The sequence below is a fragment of the Ambystoma mexicanum genome, chromosome 10, assembly GCF_040938575.1.
Source record: "Ambystoma mexicanum isolate Mex_15411 chromosome 10, UKY_AmexF1_1, whole genome shotgun sequence".
Taxonomy (NCBI): Eukaryota; Metazoa; Chordata; class Amphibia; order Caudata; family Ambystomatidae; genus Ambystoma; species Ambystoma mexicanum.
In genome coordinates, this window is record NC_090932.1 from 999,470,220 (window position 1) to 999,488,503 (window position 18,284).

Consider the following 18,284-nt stretch of genomic DNA (forward strand, 5'->3'; position numbering starts at 1 on the left):
CTTCACGTCACACACCGTTCGTAATAGTGATATGCACCACTCATATACCTGAGGGTTCGTAGTACTGTATAAGTACTGTTTGCTATGGACAATGTGCTTCATTTTCTTTTTTCCCTGATTCCCTTAGTGGCCAGTCAGCCTCACACGAATACAGAGACTCAGATCTCGGGTTGGAGGGGACAGTGGTCCCAGATTTCTTTCACAACCTGTATTTACGAGGCATTGATCATTTTTCCCTGAGATCTTTCCCCCTCATTCCCATGCTCGTCATCCTTGGAGGATATTGTATCATGATATACACCACGTGGAGTATCGCCCGATGGTTTTTCCGGTTTTTCTTTTACAGGAGTTCAGACTCAGGGCCAGTGCAGACTCGCACTAAGCATTTCCCTCCCGTCAGTTACTTTCCTTTGCGCTATTCCTGGTATTTCAACAGGTTAAGCGGAGCCTGTCCACGGTCAGGGGGTTGGTTAGAGTGTATTTATTTCTCTTAAGGGTGTTAAAAGCGGGGTTGTAATGTGGTCCTCAGGGTAGCCTTCTTCTGGGTTGCAAGGTTTTTTTCCCTTGGTTAAGTGGGGGAGGGTTCTCCTCATTTGTGAAGGCTCAATATCCCTTGGTGAGATAGAGGGGTCTGGGAGTGATACTAATCTCCCTTCCAAGTTATTATGTCCCTCTATCACAATGTGTTCCAGCGTCTCTACATTAACTGTCAGAAGGTGTCTGCCAGTACGATTCCCAGAGGGCTGGGATATTTATATTGAGTTAATGACTTGATTCTCCTAGTCACCTGCATGGCAGGTGGACCTTTGGGTTTTCACAAGAGTTTGTTTTTACAATAAGGTGCCAGCTCAGGGTGCTGTGAGCTTCAAGGCTCTCCAATTTGACTGAAATAGAGGTTAGTCCTCTTCTGGTGTGCAGCTTCAGTTTAACTATTTAGTGATCGCTTCTTTGCAGTTTAGAGTCTTGCTAAGACTTGGAATTGGATGTCACTATGATGGTAGCGATTGGATGTAAGATACATTTTTTCTCCTTGCCAGGTTTGGCCACTTAAGGATCAGGTTTGTAAATATCTGCTTCTTGTCATGGTTGCAGAGTTCTTCTTCAAGTGTTCGGAAGGTCTGACGGTCTCCGGTTGGCGGTTTGACAGGTTTAGCTTCTCAGGGGGGCCCCTCTCTTCCATTCTGCTTCGGCCTCCAGAGGACATCCCTCCTTAATATACACATATGTCTGAAGACAATTGTGGGTTAAGTCTATGGCTTTTCAGCTCTGCTCGGGATGGGTCATCCTGTTAAAAATGTATAAAATGATTTTTACTCCCATTTTACCTTTTTGAAGATTTGTCTTTCCCTCTTGGTTCCCCAGTGTAGTTATGTGACATGCCCTGATCCTAATGCAATATCTTCCTTTAATGCATGGGATGGAACCTAAAAGACTTTCCCCCTTTGGGGTACTTTTTCTTTATCTCCAGGAGAGCTCTGTGCTTATTTTCTTTGGTTTGCTTTCTAGGATCCCAAAGATGATATTAATTTAAATGTTTTATTGGACAACAGAGGCGTTTTTTACAGAGGAGTTTTTGTCCTATCCTATTAGTAGGAAAACTTTGTTTAAGGGTTTTTTCCCCTCTTTAACCAATTGGTTTTGGCGGCCTGTAAGAAACACTGGAATTGGCACAATTTCCTGTTTTCTTGCATTTGACGATGCCTTATAAGACAGTTTTCGGGCAAACTAGTCTTGGTCAATTCTCTTGCGATCAGCTGATTGATTTCATGAAAGCATAAAAATGTTTTTTCCTTTCCTATTATTTTATTATATTTTATTATATTGGCTCTATTGTATGGATCATGTTGTACTAATAAGATGCAAGGGCTTTGAACTTGCATAATATGAGCCTCCTGTCTTGTCATAGAATAGCTAATCCCCCACACTAACGTGAGATGGGGGTTTAGATTCTATTAAAGACAAGGAGGCGATTATTATCCCACCCACCCACCCTGGATATGATGTGATATGACAATTGTGACACGCATGTACACAGGTGGTTCAAGAGAGAACATTCTTTGGTTTGTTGTTTTTCCCAACCACCCACCCTTCTTGTTTGTTGTTCTTACAGCCACGAGTTGAGGTTCTCATCAGGAGTGTGGCTCGCAGTAACAAGTTGTGGAGTGCGTGATTTTGGAAGAGAAGTCCTATCCAGAAGAACTTCGGCATAGATTCAGGCTGCGGGAAGGTGGAGATCTCCAGTTTCGATGGATTCTTTCTCCGCGCTACGCAGTTCAACCGTTTCATTGGACTTCTGGTGCAAGACAGCTGCAGAAAGAGGGGTTGGGGTTAGAGTAATGGACATATATAGAAGAGGGTCCCTGCTCATTGGTCCCCTGCAGGGCATGACCTGTCCTCCATGATGGATTTCCATGATGGATTGGGGAGTTCCCCATACATTGACATTGAACTCTATCTAGTTGTGTTGTGGACACTTTTTGTTTGTAAAAGTATTTTCTTTGCTGCTGTGATTTCAGAGTAAAGATTGTAATGCATAATAATCGCCTCCTTGTCTTTAATAGAATCTAAACCCCCATCTCACGTTAGTGTGGGGGATTAGCTATTATAACCCCAATGCAATCGTATGGGAAAAATACATTCTCCCGATTGCAGTGGGATTGCTGTGGTGAAATTTCCCTCTCATGGGCTCCCGAATGTTGGCATGTCTGTAAGTGGGGTAACAAATTGAGGGGGCCCTCATTTTGGGACGTGGCCTGCATGTAGGGCGTGGCCTAAGACTTGATGGGTGTGGCCTAAAGACAAACATATACAAATGGTCTGGCCTACACGGCTAAGTGCATGACATATCTAACCAAAGTTTATTCCTGATGCCCATCCCGCAATAGGAGTTTATTTATACGTTGAAGCCTTAGGAGTCCCAGGAAATGGAACTCCTCATACTTGCTTCATGGACAGGGTGACCAGATTTATAAAGTAAAACACCGGGACATGACAACTAACATAAAAGTAGGACTAACTCTTGAAAGTGGCTGTCAAGGCACTACACTTTAGTAGCGTTGGGGGGAGAAGGGCGTTTAAGTGTTAGTGTTTAAATAAACACATATTATAATTAATTTATCACAAACTAACACTATCTTAATATGTAAAATGCAGCATTTCTTCTGTGCGAGAGTGTGCATTCCTGCCTGCCAGATATGAAGACCTACTACCAAAAACCGGGACCACTGCAGTTTCCATTGGGAACATAATCTTGAGAAAGGGGGACAGAGCAGCAAAAACCAGGACAGTCCCGGCAAAACCGGGACGTCTGGTCACCCTGTTCATGGATGGCATACAATGTCAAATGCATCTGTTGTAATACATACAATGAAGCGCCACACTGGACACGAGCAGACATGCTAACATTCGGGAGCCCCTTAGAGGAAGATTTCAACACAGCAATCGGGAGAATGTATTTTTCCCATAGGATTGCATTAGGGTTGTAATTATTTTAGGCGGGAGACAGTAAAAAATAGCCCGATTTTTCAGTGTAGTTTTCAGTGTAGGGCTAGTCAACTGCGACTACTATACCCAATTCCAGCTAAAGGTGGAGCAAAAGAAAATAAAATAGCTGAGAATTCTGTTTCCGAGAAACACGCAAAGCATCCTTTTGAACAACTTGGACAAACTAATGTGCCCTGGAGGTGGACATTGAACATTGGACCAAGTTGAACCAGAGTACCTGGGCTCGGATAAACACCAGAAAAATCAATATTCTCCCAAACATTCATATCGTTTCAGCTGCTTTGGTATTGTGGTGAAAGGCCAGGTATGCATGAAAATAGAGAGCATGTGCATTTTCCATGCACAAAACAAATATGGCGTGTAAAGGGGGACTTTGTGCACCAATTACCCTAAATAATGACATTTAATTTTTTTAAAAATGGGGATTAATGCCCATTGTTATTTCTTTTTTAATGTCAACGGGGGCTCTGTGATCTAATCTGCTCTGCAGTGCACAGAGCAGATTAGATCACCAAGCCCCCAGCTTCGCTGACGACAAAGACGCCTCGTGCTCTGTGATCTGTGCACTGCAGAGCAGATTAGATCACTTAGCCTGAGGCGTCGATGTCCGTTGGCAAAGCTGGGAACTTGGTGATCTAATGAACTCTCTGTGCTGCAGAGCAGATAATATCACTGAGCCCCCAGGTTCGCCAAGGGACAAAGACGCCTCAGTGACCGGGGCATGATTCCGCCCGATCTGCCCACAGGCTACAAAGGGACTGTAACTTCCTCTAGTGACCCCTTGCGAGGGGTCGAGAGAGAAAGTTACAGTTTGGAGACGCTGTGTGTTTCCGGCAGCTGTGACTGACAGCAGTTTGTGCAATGCTGTGTCTGGCTGGCACTTCTGTCAGTCACAGCTGCCTGACTTGCTCATGGCGGCGGTCTCATCTCCCGTCGCTGCTGTGGCTGGGGCGGGATAATGTCCTGCTGTGGCGTAGTGGAGCCGGGGGAGATTTTGTCTCAGGAAGCAGGAGAATAAAAATATCCCATTGAATTGCATTCAGGTTAAGATGATTTTAGGAGGGAGAATGTGAAAAATAGCAACAGTTTTGATTTAAAAAATCAAATGTTGCTATTTGTTTGCATTCTCCCTCCTAACCTGAATGCAGTTCAATGGGACATTTTTATGGTCACAGTCTCCCACCTAAATCGAGAGGGTTGTCATGTGTGGATGTTGTGTGGCCCAGCTTTATATCCAGCATGTATTGGGAGGGGCCAATTATGGGATAAGTCGTGCTTTTTAATGGGGTAATCAAATTCTCCCAATGTGGTCAAAGAAGGGAGCAATACCTAACCACGGTAACAGTAGTGTAGAGGAGCACACCTTTCTTATATTGGCTTTCTCAACTTGGTACATAGATTTCAAATCAATGCCTCAGGATTTTTAGGTGCCAACAGAGTCAGATTCTGGGCTACAGAATCTAGTATACATAGAACAATTTTGGGATCACTTTAGCAAAAATGGCTCCTTGCACACTTTTGAGCATAAAACTATGCAAAAATGAATACTATATTTACTTGTGGTTTTACACCAGTTTTAATTATTTAAACAAAGTTTTTTTTGTGGTAACTATTGTACCCCATTCATTTTCTAATTTCTTCAATGTTCAAAACATAAATTGTTGCACACTTTTTGCATTACTTCATGCTTGACAGTATATCAAAGTAAAGGGTACTTGAAACAGTTCCATATAAATCACAATTCAAACAACAAAGTGTAACATTTTCTTCCCCCATGGGTAGATTTCCTATTATTTTAAGAGAAACATTAGTCCATATATCAAACTTGTAGCTGGTCCTTTTGTTTGAGGGTTTCTCTAATACACTACGCGTTTCGGGCTCTGAATGCCCTTCATCAGGTGCGGATCAGTACCTTGTTTCAGCGATTTTAGATTCTGGAGGTTAAAAATAACATATTTCTGTTCAGTTTCTTGGTCATTGTTTGTTCAACAAATATTATCATCATAATTACTCTTGTCATTTTTTATCAGTATACATTTTGAACCTCAAATACCTCTAATTCTGAAGATGTTATCTTAAAAACATCATAAACCTGTCAGTGTTGCTTTCTTGCAATTGAATCTGGCTCTACGATTGTTCTTCCTTAAAGCACCGGAGGGTGTTTAGGTCTGTGAAAAAAACGAAAAGTGTTCGTTTTTTAGGATGTCTGTGACTTTGTTGTGTGTGGGCTTTGTGCTGGGAACAGTCGCTAGATAATAGCGCTGTGTCCCAGTCACAAAACCCTAGTTAACTGATTCTGGAATATATTGCATTTTGCTGTGTCCATGCGGTTAGCGCTGCTCACCTCTGTCTCGTTGTCTCCCGGGGTAGCTTGGTTTCCTTTCACCAATCTGTCTGTCGTCCTTGCCTCCAGTCTGATGATGTTTTTCTGCTCCTTATTACGGTCGTCCTTTCGTGGCAGCTCCTGGCAGCGGAGGATGGATTCTTCATATTGCCCGGGTTTGCAAATCGCGTTCCCGTGGTTTTGTTGGTTGCGGTGGCAACCATGTTCTAATTAGTCCTTTCTCTCTTTCTATGTAGACACAAATGGTTGTTTCTATGGATTTTGCTGCGCGCCATCTTGTACAAACGACTGATGACAAGTTACTAAGTCAAATGGCACTGATTCTTACTCCTAGTGCGTTTCTGTGACTGACTCATGGTATTTGTCAAGTTGTTTATGGAATTGTCCACTTCATTCATCTGTAGATGTGTTTACGGAATTTCGAGAGCCAACTATTTCAAGTGGCGCTCATTATTCAATAGACTTATACTCGATCGTGGTCTGTATTAGCCAAATATGCCCCGGTATATTAAATGGGCTCCATCTTAAAGCGCTCACGCTGTGGCCAGTGAAGTGTGCACCTCAACAGTCACAAGCCGTATTGCAGTAATTTTGTTCAAACCTCTTTATATTTTATAAAAAACAACTTAGGTTCCATTCAGCGTTCATACCGTTTGGCTGAATGGAATTAAATTTTTCAATCCAGTATGTTTCTTTCTGTAGCAGCATCTTGTTAAGGTTTCCCCCTCTCCTTGGTACTTTTATTTGTTCAAAAATAATAAACCTTATTTGGGCAATGTTATGTCTCTCTTTTTTGAAGTGTTGAGTTACTGAAGATTTGATGGCGCCTGTTCTTATGTTGGACTTATGTTCTGACCATCTTGTTTTCACTTTCCTTGTTGTCATTCCCACATAATATAGACTGCAGGGGCATCTTATGCCATATATTACATTCTTGGAGTCGCATGTAGACGAGTGATGGAGGTTTATTTTGTACCCTTTGTGAGGATGAGTGATGGTGTTGCCTGTAATTAGATTATTGCAGTTATTGCAATTATGACACAGTGTTTTTCCTTTCCAGTTTACCTGAGTCTGTCTTTCAGAGGAGAAATCTGCCTTGACCAAATGTTCTCTGATTGATTTACTTTTATTGTATGAAAAAAGTGGGGGTTCTGGAAATAGTCTTTTCATCACAGGATCAAGTGTGAGAGTTGTCCAGTTCTTCTTGATGATTTTCTTTATTTTAGGACTCTGTTGGGAGTAAGTGGTAACATATACCAGTTTCTCCACTTCTGTTTTTTCTTTTGGTTTCAGTGCTTCTTCTCTGCTGATCCTGCTTACTTTATCAGCACTTATATTAATGTTCATTGGCTGATAACCTCTTTTTTGAAATGTACTTTTAAGGCCTTCAATCTTGTTTTTGTATTCATCTTCTTCTGAGATAATACGTCTGTATCTTAGAAATTGGCTGAATGGTATACTTTCTATTGTTCTCTGTGGATGAAAACTGTTTGCATGTAGCAGACAGTTTCTGTCTGTTAGTTTTGTATAAATTGTGGTTTCAAGTTTACCACTTTTCTTATATATTTGTATGTCTAAGAATCCAATTGTTTCTCTGCTGGTCTTCATTGTTAAGTTTATCCTAGGTGCCATTTTATTCAGATGTTGAAGAATACCTCTAATTCTTCTGAAGGTCCACTCCAGATGCTGAATATGTCATCTATGAAGCGGTAAATACATTTAAGTTGTTTCGTCCACCCTTCTTCATTGAAAATATTGATATCTTCTAGGTATGCCATGTATGTGTTGGCATAGCTGGGAGCCATAGAGGCCTCCATTGATGTTCCCGAAGTTTGTATGAAGTACTTGTCCTCGAACATGAAGAAGTTGTTCTGTAAGACGATTTTTAACAATTTTAATATGAACAGTTTGTCTGCTTTACAATCCGTGTCTGATTTTAACAATAGCCACTCCCTGGCTTCTAATCCCCCCTCATGGGTGTTGTTGGTATAAAGACTTACAACGTCCATCGTGAAGAGGATGTCATGTTCTTCATTGATTTTGATATTTTTAATTTGTTTAGAAAATCGTTTGTGTCTTTAATGTAGGTCTTGAATTTGTGAACCAAAGGTTGAATTGCCCGGTCTATATATTGTGCCAGAGGCTCAAGTAAACTGTTGTTGGCACCTATGATTGGTCTTCCTGGTGGATTTCTCATATCTTTGTGTATTTTTGGTAGCGTATATATTATAGGCATTGATGGATGAATATTTGTCAAAAAGTTTTTTGTACGGTGATTGATTAATTCATCAGTTTCAGCTTCATCTAGTGTAATTTTGATGAGTTTCTTGACTTTTTCCGTAGTATTTTCAAAAATTTCAAGGTAAGTGTTGACATCTGCTAGTTGTCTTTCTATTTCCATTTTGTATTGTTCTGAATTCATCAATACCAATGCGCCTCCCTTGTCCGCTGGTTTCAGTACTAAGTTTGAATTTTGCCACAGATTTTTCAAAACTTGTTGTTCCCTTTTTGTAAAATTTGTTTTGCTTCTTTTTCGATAGTTCAATTTTTCCAAATCTTTCAAAACCTGTTTCTGGAATACTTCAATCATTGGATTTTGTATTGGTGGCATAAATGTGCTTTTGGATTTCATTTCTAGGAATTTACAATCTTCTTTCGGAGTTCCCCATTCGCACGTGTCAAAGAATAATTTGAGTTTCATCTTACCAGTCAATTTAAAGAAATCTATTGTTTCTTTTAGAAGTGAACTACTGTGGCTGGGGACAAATGAAATGCCTTTTTGTAAAGTTTTTTCCTCGAATTAGCTCAGTCTATAATCAGAATTGTTGATAACCAGTTTCTCTTCTGCAAGAAGTTCACTTTCTGGCTTGGGTTTTTTCTTCTTGCCTCTTCTTGTTTTGCCCGATCTAAAAAAGATGCAATATTCTCAGATGGTGATTCTGTTCCCTTTGATGTTGTTGGTGCTTGTTCGTCTCTTGTTGTAGGTGTTTGTTGTTCCTGTTCAAGTGTTTCTGATTCTCCACTGGATGCCTCATAGGAGGCACTTCCGGTAGTCGGGGTTCTTTTGTTGTAAGGTGTTCTTCCACTTTTGGAATGATCTTTCTGTTGATAATATTCCTTCCACGAATAAACAATATCCAGCTTGTAGTCCAGAGTATCCCTTTGGAATTTTCTAATTTTCTTAGCTTCTATTTCTTTTTTGTATGTATCTAATTTGTTGTTGGTTTCCTTCTTTCGTAATTAGTTTGGTTAGTGAAGTTTTCAATTTGTCAAGATATGATTTTATGGTGATTAATGAGTTTGATAGCTCCTCAATTGTTATCAAAATCAAATGAAGGGAGCATTTGTTCAAAATGTACCTCCACCTTTTCACAAACTCAGGAATTTCTTTGCATAAGGTTGGTTCAAGATCTATTCTCAGCCCTCGTGGTATTCGTTGTGCTTTATAATATTGAGCCAGTGTTGATGCATGTAGTTTCTGACTGATTTCTCTTCGTATTAGGCATTCTAATTGATGTATCAATTCTTCAGGATTATCAGTAGTGCCGAGGTCTATATTAGTATCTTTGATTAATCCTAGTATCTTTGTTGCTTCCTCTGCTGAGAAGCCCAAAGTTTCCGCTCTATTTGTGGTTAGTGATCCGATTTTTGAGAAGGACATATCTTTTCTGGTGATGATTAGTGGTGGGTGCTCTGTCTAGAATTGGAGTAGCCTCTAAAAATGATAACGACGGTAACAGTAGTGTAGAGGAGCACACCTTTCTTATATTGGCTTTCTCAACAACTTGGTACATAGATTTCAAATCAATTCCTCAGGATGTTTAGGTGCCAACAGAGTCAGATTCTGGGCTGCAGAATCTAGTATACATAGAACAATTTTGGGATCACTTTAGCAAAAATGACCTTGGCTCCGTGCACACTTTTGAGCATAAAACTATGCAAAAATGAATACTATATTTACTTGTGGTTTTACACCAGTTTTAATTATTTAAAGAAAGTTTTTTTGTGGTAACTATTGTACCCCATTCATTTTCTAATTTCTTCAATGTTCAAAACATAAATTGTTGCACACTTTTAGCATTACTTCATGCTTGACAGTTTATCAAAGTAAAGGGTACTTGAAACATTTCCATATAAATCACAATTCAAACAACAAAGTGTAACATTTTCTTCCCCCGTGGGTACATTTCCTATTATTTTAAGAGAAACTTTAGTCCATATATCAAACTTGTAACTGGCTAGGAAGCCAATAGTCCTTTTGTTTGAGGGTTTCTCTAATGCACTACGCGTTTCGGGCTCTGAATGCCCTTCATCAGGTGCGGATCAGTACCTTGTTTCAGCGATTTTAGATTCTGGAAGTTAAAAATAACATATTTCTGTTCAGTTCCTTGGCCATTGTTTGTTCAACAAATATTATCATCATAATTACTCTTGTCATTTTTTATCAGTATACATTTTGAACCTCAAATACCTCTAATTCTGAAGATGTTATCTTCTTAAAAACATCATAAACGTGTCAGTGTTGCTTTCTTGCAATTGAATCTGGCTCTACGATTGTTCTTCCTTAAAGCACCGAAGGGTGTTTAGGTCTGTGAAAAAAACGAAAAGTGTTTGTTTTTTAGGATGTCTGTGACTTTATTGTGTGTGGGCTTTGTGCTGGGAACAGTCGCTAGATAATAGCGCTGTGTCCCAGTCACAAAACCCTAGTTAACTGATTCTGGAATATATTGCATTTTGCTGTGTCCATGCGGTTAGCGCTGCTCACCTCTGTCTCGTCGTCTCCCGGGGTAGCTTGGTTTCCTTTCACCAATCTGTCTGTCGTCATTGCCTCCAGTCTGACGATGTTTTTCTGCTCCTTATTACGGTCGTCCTTTCGTGGCAGCTCCTGGCAGCGGAGGATGGATTCTTCATATTGCCCGGGTTTGCAAATCACGTTCCGTGGTTTTGTTGGTTGCGATGGCAACCATGTTCTAATTAGTCCTTTCTCCCTCTCCACGTAGACACAAATGGTTGTTTCTATGGATTTTGCTGCGCGCCATCTTGTACAAACTACTGATGACAAGTTACTGAGTTAAATGGCACTGATTCTTACTCCTAGTGTGTTTCTGTGACTGACTCATGGTATTTGTCAAGTTGTTTATGTAATTGTCCACTTCATTCATCTGTAGATGTGTTTTACGGAATTTCGAGAACCAACTATTTCAAGTGGCGCTCATTATTCAATAGACTTATACTCGATTGTGGTCTGTATTAGCCATATATGCACCGGTATATTAAATGGGCTCCATCTTAAAGCGCTCACGCTGTGGCCAGTGAAGTGTGCACCTCAACAGCCACAAGCCGTATTGCAGTAATTTTGTTCAAACTTCTTTATATGTTTTAAAAAAACAACTTAGGTCCCAAAAAAGAAGCAAAACGAATTTTACAAAAAGGGAGCAACAAGTTTTGAAAAACTTGTGGCAAAATTCAAACTTAGTACTGAAACCAGCGGACAAGGAAGGCGCATTGGTATTGATGAATTCAGAACAATACAAAATGGAAATAGAAAGACAACTAACAGATGTCAACACTTACCTTGAAATCTTTGAAAATCCTACGGAAAAAGTCCAGAAACTCATCAAAATTACACTAGATGAAGCTGAAACTGATGAATTAATCAATCACCGTACAAAAAACATTTGGACAAATATTCATCCATCAATGTCTATAATATATACGCTACCAAAAATACACAAAGATATGAGAAATCCACCAGGAAGACCAATCATAGCTGCCAACAACAGTTTACTTGAGCCTCTGGCACAATATATAGATCGGGCAATTCAACCTTCGGTTCACAAATTCAAGACCTACATTAAAGACACAAACGATTTTCTAAACAAATTAAAAAATATCAAAATCAATGAAGAACATGACATCCTCTTCACGATGGACGTTGTAAGTCTTTATACCAACATCACCCATGAGGGGGGATTAGAAGCCATTGAGTGGCTATTGTTAAAATCAGACAAGGATTGTAAAGCAGACAAACTGTTCATCTTAAAATTGTTAAAAATCGTCTTACAGAACAACTTCTTCATGTTCGAGGACAAGTACTTCATACAAACGTCAGGAACATCAATGGGGGCCGCTATGGCTCCCAGCTATGCCAACACATACATGGCATACCTAGAAGATATCATTATCTTCAATGAAGAAGGGTGGACGAAACAACTTAAATGTATTTACCGCTTCATAGATGACATATTCGGCATCTGGAGTGGACCTTCAGAAGAATTAGAGATATTCTTTCAACATCTGAATAGAATGGCACTGAGGATAAACTTAACAATAAAGACCAGCAGAGAAACAATTGAATTCTTAGACGTACAAATATATAAGAAAAGTTGTAAACTTGAAACCACAATTTATACAAAACTAACAGACAGAAACAGTCTGCTACATGCAAACAGTTTTCATCCACAGAGAACAATAGAAAGTATATCATTCAGCCAATTTCTAAGATACAGACGTATTATCTCAGAAGAAGATGAATACAAAAACAAGATTGAAGGCCTTAAAAGTAAATTTGAAAAAAGAGGTTATCAGCCAATGAACATTAATATAAGTGCTGATAAAGTAAGCAGGATCAGCAGAGAAGAAGCACTGAAACCAAAAGAAAAAACAGAAGTGGAGAAACTGGTATATGTTACCACTTACTCCCAACAGAGTCCTAAAATAAAGAAAATCATCAAGAAGAACTGGACAACTCTCACACTTGATCCTGTGATGAAAAGACTCTTTCCAGAACCCCCACTTTTTGCATACAATAAAAGTAAATCAATCAGAGAACATTTGGTCAAGGCAGATTTCTCCTCTGAAAGACAGACTCAGGTAAACTGGAAAGGAAAAACACAGTGTCATAATTGCAATAACTGCAATAATCTAATTACAGGCAACACCATCACTCATCCTCACAAAGGGTACAAAATAAACCTCCATCACTCGTCTACATGCGACTCCAAGAATGTAATATATGGCATAAGATGCCCCTGCAGTCTATATTATGTGAGAATGACAACAAGGAAAGTGAAAACAAAATGGTCAGAACATAAGTCCAACATAAGAACAGTCGCCATCAAATCTCCAGTAACTCAACCCTTCAAAAAAGAGAGACAAATAAGGTTTATTATTTTTGAACAAATAAAAGTACCAAGGAGAGGGGGAAACCTTAACAAGATGCTGCTACAGAAAGAAACATACTGGATTGACAAATTTAATTCCATGCAGCCAAACGGTATGAACACTGATTGGGACCTAAGTTGTTTTTTTATGACATATAAAGTAGTTTGAACAAAATTACTGCAATACGGCTTGTGGCTGTTGAGGTGCACACTTCACTGGCCACAGCATGAGCGCTTTAAGATGGAGCCCATTTAATATACCGGGGCATATATGGCTAATACAGACCACGATCGAGTATAAGTCTATTGAATAATGAGCGCCACTTGAAATAGTTGGTTCTCGAAATTCCGTAAACACATCTACAGATGAATGAAGTGGACAATTCCATAAACAACTTGACAAATACCATGAGTCATACACAGAAACGCATTAGGAGTAAGAATCAGTGCCATTTAACTCAGTAACTTGTCATCAGTAGTTTGTACAAGATGGCGCGCAGCAAAATCCATAGAAACAACCATTTGTGTCTACATGGAGAGAGAGAAAGGACTAATTAGAACATGGTTGCCATCGCAACCAACAAAACCACGGGAACGCCATTTGCAAACCCGGGCAATACGAAGAATCCATCCTCCGCTTCCAGGAGCTGCCACGAAAGGACGACCGTAATAAGGAGCAGAAAAACATCGTCAGACTGGAGGCAAGGACGACAGACAGATTGGTGAAAGGAAACCAAGCTACCCTGGGAGACGACGAGACAGAGGTGAGCAGCGCTAACCGCATGGACACAGCAAAATGCAATATATTCCAGAATCAGTTAACTAGGGTTTTGTGACTGAGACACAGCGCTATTATCTAGCGACTGTTCCCAGCACAAAGCCCACACACAATAAAGTCACAGACATCCTAAAAAACGAACACTTTTTGTTTTTTTCACAGACTTAAACACCCTCCGGTGCTTTAAGGAAGAACAATCGTAGAGCCAGATTCAATTGCAAGAAAGCAACACTGACACGTTTATGATGTTTTTAAGAAGATAAAATCTTCAGAATTAGAGGTATTTGAGGTTCAAAATGTATACTGATAAAAAATGACAAGAGTAATTATGATGATAATATTTGTTGAACAAACAATGACCAAGGAACTGAACAGAAATATGTTATTTTTAACTTCCAGAATCTAAAATCGCTGAAACAAGCTACTGATCCGCACCTGATGAAGGGCATTCAGAGCCCGAAACGCTTAGTGCATTAGAGAAACCCTCAAACAAAAGGACTATTGGCTTCCTAGCCAGTTACAAGTTTGATATATGGACTAAAGTTTCTCTTAAAATAATAGGAAATGTACCCACGGGGGAAGAAAATGTTACACTTTGTTGTTTGAATTGTGATTAATATGGAAATGTTTCAAGTACCCTTTACTTTGATATACTGTCAAGCATGAAGTAATGCTAAAAGTGTGCAACAATTTATGTTTTGAACATTGAAGAAATTAGAAAATGAATGGGGTACAATAGTTACCACGAAAAAACTTTGTTGAAATAATTAAAACTGGTGTAAAACCACAAGTAAATATAGTATTCATTTTTGCATAGTTTTATGCTCAAAAGTGTGCACGGAACCAAGGTAATTTTTGCTAAAGTGATCCCAAAATTGTTCTAGCAATACCTAACCAGCCATTTTGGGCTTCGATACACCACTCTAACAATACCACTTTTGTGTAAAGTAGTCGTAGTTGGTGAATCTGTAAAGTGGAGGGGTGAGAACATGTTCTCTTAATTGGCCCAAGCGAGCACACCTAACTAACCCAGTAAGGATTTGGGTGATTCTTTCTCTTAGAACGTTTTTAAAATAATGGGTTGAAATCATGCATTTTGCCATATGTATTTCAGAAAAATTGGGTAACAATCCCTAGAATTTACCCTTGCCTCTACAGGGCGATGCATGACAGACTCCAATAGATGCCAGGTCATCAGGTTGCCGTCCACATCCAGGCCCGGGAGCTTCCAACAACACAGCAAAACCCTTTAAAATATGCAGGTAACTAGCCAACACTTCCTCAGTGTCCTCCTCTCTGATTCCAGGCCCTCCGCAATGCACTGGCCTCAAGTTCACCACAAAAACCCTAGACATCCTGAGCACCCACGCTCCCCTCCCTCCAAAACCTCCCCTCTCTCCCTTGCCTCCTAGGGCTTGTCACCCTCCTTCTTCCCCTTTCTTCTCATTCTTCCCTGTCACACCTGAAGAAGTCACCTGAGTTGTCCGCTCCATGAAAGTCTCTTCCAAACAGGTTTCCCCTTGCTCCTCCAGAATCATCAAGGACAACATTGGCTCTCTTGCCCCCTTGCTCGCTGACTTTTGCAACTACTCTTTTGCCACTGGTTCCTTCCGCTCCTCCCTCCTGAAAAAACCCTCAACAGACCCTACCTGTCCAGCCAACTTCCACTCTATTTCTATCACCCGCTATCTTGGGAAACTGCTGGAGAAGCTGGCCTTTCCTCAATTTATCTCACACAGTGAACTTGTTGGTGGTCTCCACAACCAACAATCTGGATTCTTAGCATCCAGAAGCACGGAAACTGCTCTTCTGAACACCCATAAAGAATTGCTTGAATCTCTGGACTCTAACTCTCCAGCTGTCCTCATCCTACTCGATCTCGCCTCTGCCTTTGACACAGTCAACCACTCTATCCTCATAGACTCTATCCTCATAGAATGACTCCATGATACCCTTGGTATCTCGGAGAGGGTACTGGACTGGTTGACCTCCTTCCTAACTGACAACTCATCCAAAGTCATTCTGGGCACCATTTCCTCACTGACTGCCTTCTCCACCTGTGGTGTCACCCAGGGCTCAAACCTCTCTCCCTGGCTATTTAACACTTAGCTTGCTCAGCTGGCACTCCTCATCTCCTCCTTCTCTGCCAACTTCAAGTGCTCGGCAGATGACACACAGCTCTTCTTCAAACATCCTGCTGACCCTCTTACATCCTCCATCATTCGAGACTGCCTATATGCCATCCAGTACTTGTGCACTTCCAACTATCTCTGACTCAATGCCAGCAAGGCTGAGCTCATTCCCATTGAGACCCCTGCTCCCTTTTCCCCCTCTCTCTTGCCTTCCTCCATGGGTTCTCCCCTTGCTCCTTCATCTGAGGCCGGAAACCTCAGAGTCATTTTAGACTCCTCACTCTCCTTCCTCCCTCACACTCAGGACTGTAGGGGAGGCATGGTATCACAAGTATGACACTGACACAATGGATACAATTTGTAAAACCTTTATTGAACATTTTGGGGCTGGAGAAACTCCTACTTTACCCTATAACTAAGATGGGAATAGTCTTGACCGTCAAACAATAAACAAAATAGTCCTATGATGGGGGTTTGACCCCGAAAACAAAAGGTTCGGGAAAAGGTGGGTTGAAGGTGCTAGGTCTAATAAATATATGGGAGGGTCTTATTTTTAAAACTATTCAGTCCCACGGTTGCATTTGATAATGGGCTATCCGTAGGGTGTATAATAGCACCTGGGTTTTGAAAAACACAACCTGTTGGCTAACTGGGATTTGAAGTTGGGAGAATAAGGTCTCCTTAATAGTGGATATCCGATCAGAATCAAGAACTTCAAATCCTATTCTCTCCTTATTAGGGAGAATTCTCCAAAATGGCTAATTTCCCTTACCTACTGAGTCCCTCAGCAGATTTACTGGATTTCTAGGATTTATTTTTTTCACCTGGTAAGAGTGTGAGCCTTTTTTCTCACTCTTACAGGGGTTTTGCTGCGTGTGTTTAACATTTTTGTGTTCATAGACTGTGGAGCCTCACCTACTCCATAGGCATCATCTTTTTACTGTGTGTTACAAAGCACCTTCTGTGCAGTGACACAGTGTTGTCTTTTTCACTTCCCACTCTGAACTCCATTTTCCTGTACTGACTACTGTCTCCCAGAACATGTAAGTTGCCATTGACTTTATTAGTGTTTTTAGAATCACAGACCCAGTACAAACTATCTTACACAGAGTTCTGGAAAGGGTTAATAGCTATCCCTTTTTGTATGTTTCTCATGGAACATTGTTTTGTTACCTTTTCATTAAGATTTGGCTGGTGGCAGTGGTAACTGCCCTATTTTTCCTGCCGCAGTTATTTTACATAGCCTTGGTATTGTTTTAGGCTATCTTAGTAGCCTTGGCCTTAATCCCGCTGGACCATATATACTTTTATACGGTTCCGTCTGGGTTTATTTGCCATTTCTTTTTGTAAAAGTATTTCTTGTGTTTTACTCTGCGCGCCAAACCAGGTTTGGTTCCTTGGTTCGCCGACCTTTGGCGGGCTTCTGCAGAGAAGCCCTCCTTATGCGCCTGAATGTCTGAGGTGGACAGGATGTGAGGGAGGGGTTTGAGACTCCCTGCACAGGGTCTCCTTGGAGACCTATGTCGCACTCTGGTACGATTGGCTGTGGTGACTGTCCCGTCAGGACAGCCACCATGCTGTGTGATTGGCAGCCAGGCTGGCTGAATGGGGGAAAACTGCATAAAAGCAGGTCTCTGAGACTGAGAAGGCAGAGTCGCCACTGGATCAAGAGAACCGAAGAGAAGCTGACAGAAGAGGACCTCTACCACGACTGAACCTCCCGGTGAAGTCCTGCTGCAGGTCCGAGTCTTCAAACTTCGACGACAGGGAAGATCTGCAAGGAATCTTCTCCCCTTGAGCTGGTGGGAACAACCAGTGCGCCAAACCGCCAGCCAGGCCTCCCTCCTCTGGTCGAATTTGCTGTGCACAGCTACTCTGAACCGCATATCCAGGAGGATCAGACCCTGTTTGGTTTTAAGGAGCGCACCTTTTATTTGTTGCTTTGCTCTGCTACTGGTTTCTTCCATGGGCAGTGCAGGACCCTCCAGTCTTCCTACTTCGTGTCAGTCCAGCAGTCGCTTCAGGAACCGTGGGCCTGCAGGACCTGCCAGGAACGTCCGCCTCAGCTACAGCCTTCTTCTCCATTTAAGGTACTGTTCAAATCCGGTCGTTCGTTCCGTCCGACCGCGGTAAAAGTGTTTGAAACCTTTTGCCAATCCGAGGCCTTGTCCTTCTCTACTCTTTAAAGTAACTTTTCTTCTGACCAACTTCATTCTGAACTCTTGGCAAAGACTTAACCGCAAACTACTCTGAACTGTGTAATCCTCTGCAAAGACTTTGGTCCATTGACTTTGGCCCTGGCCTCTTGATTTGATTTCCTCACTGTAGTTACTTTTTCTAGATTTCCCTGCTTGCTTACTTGT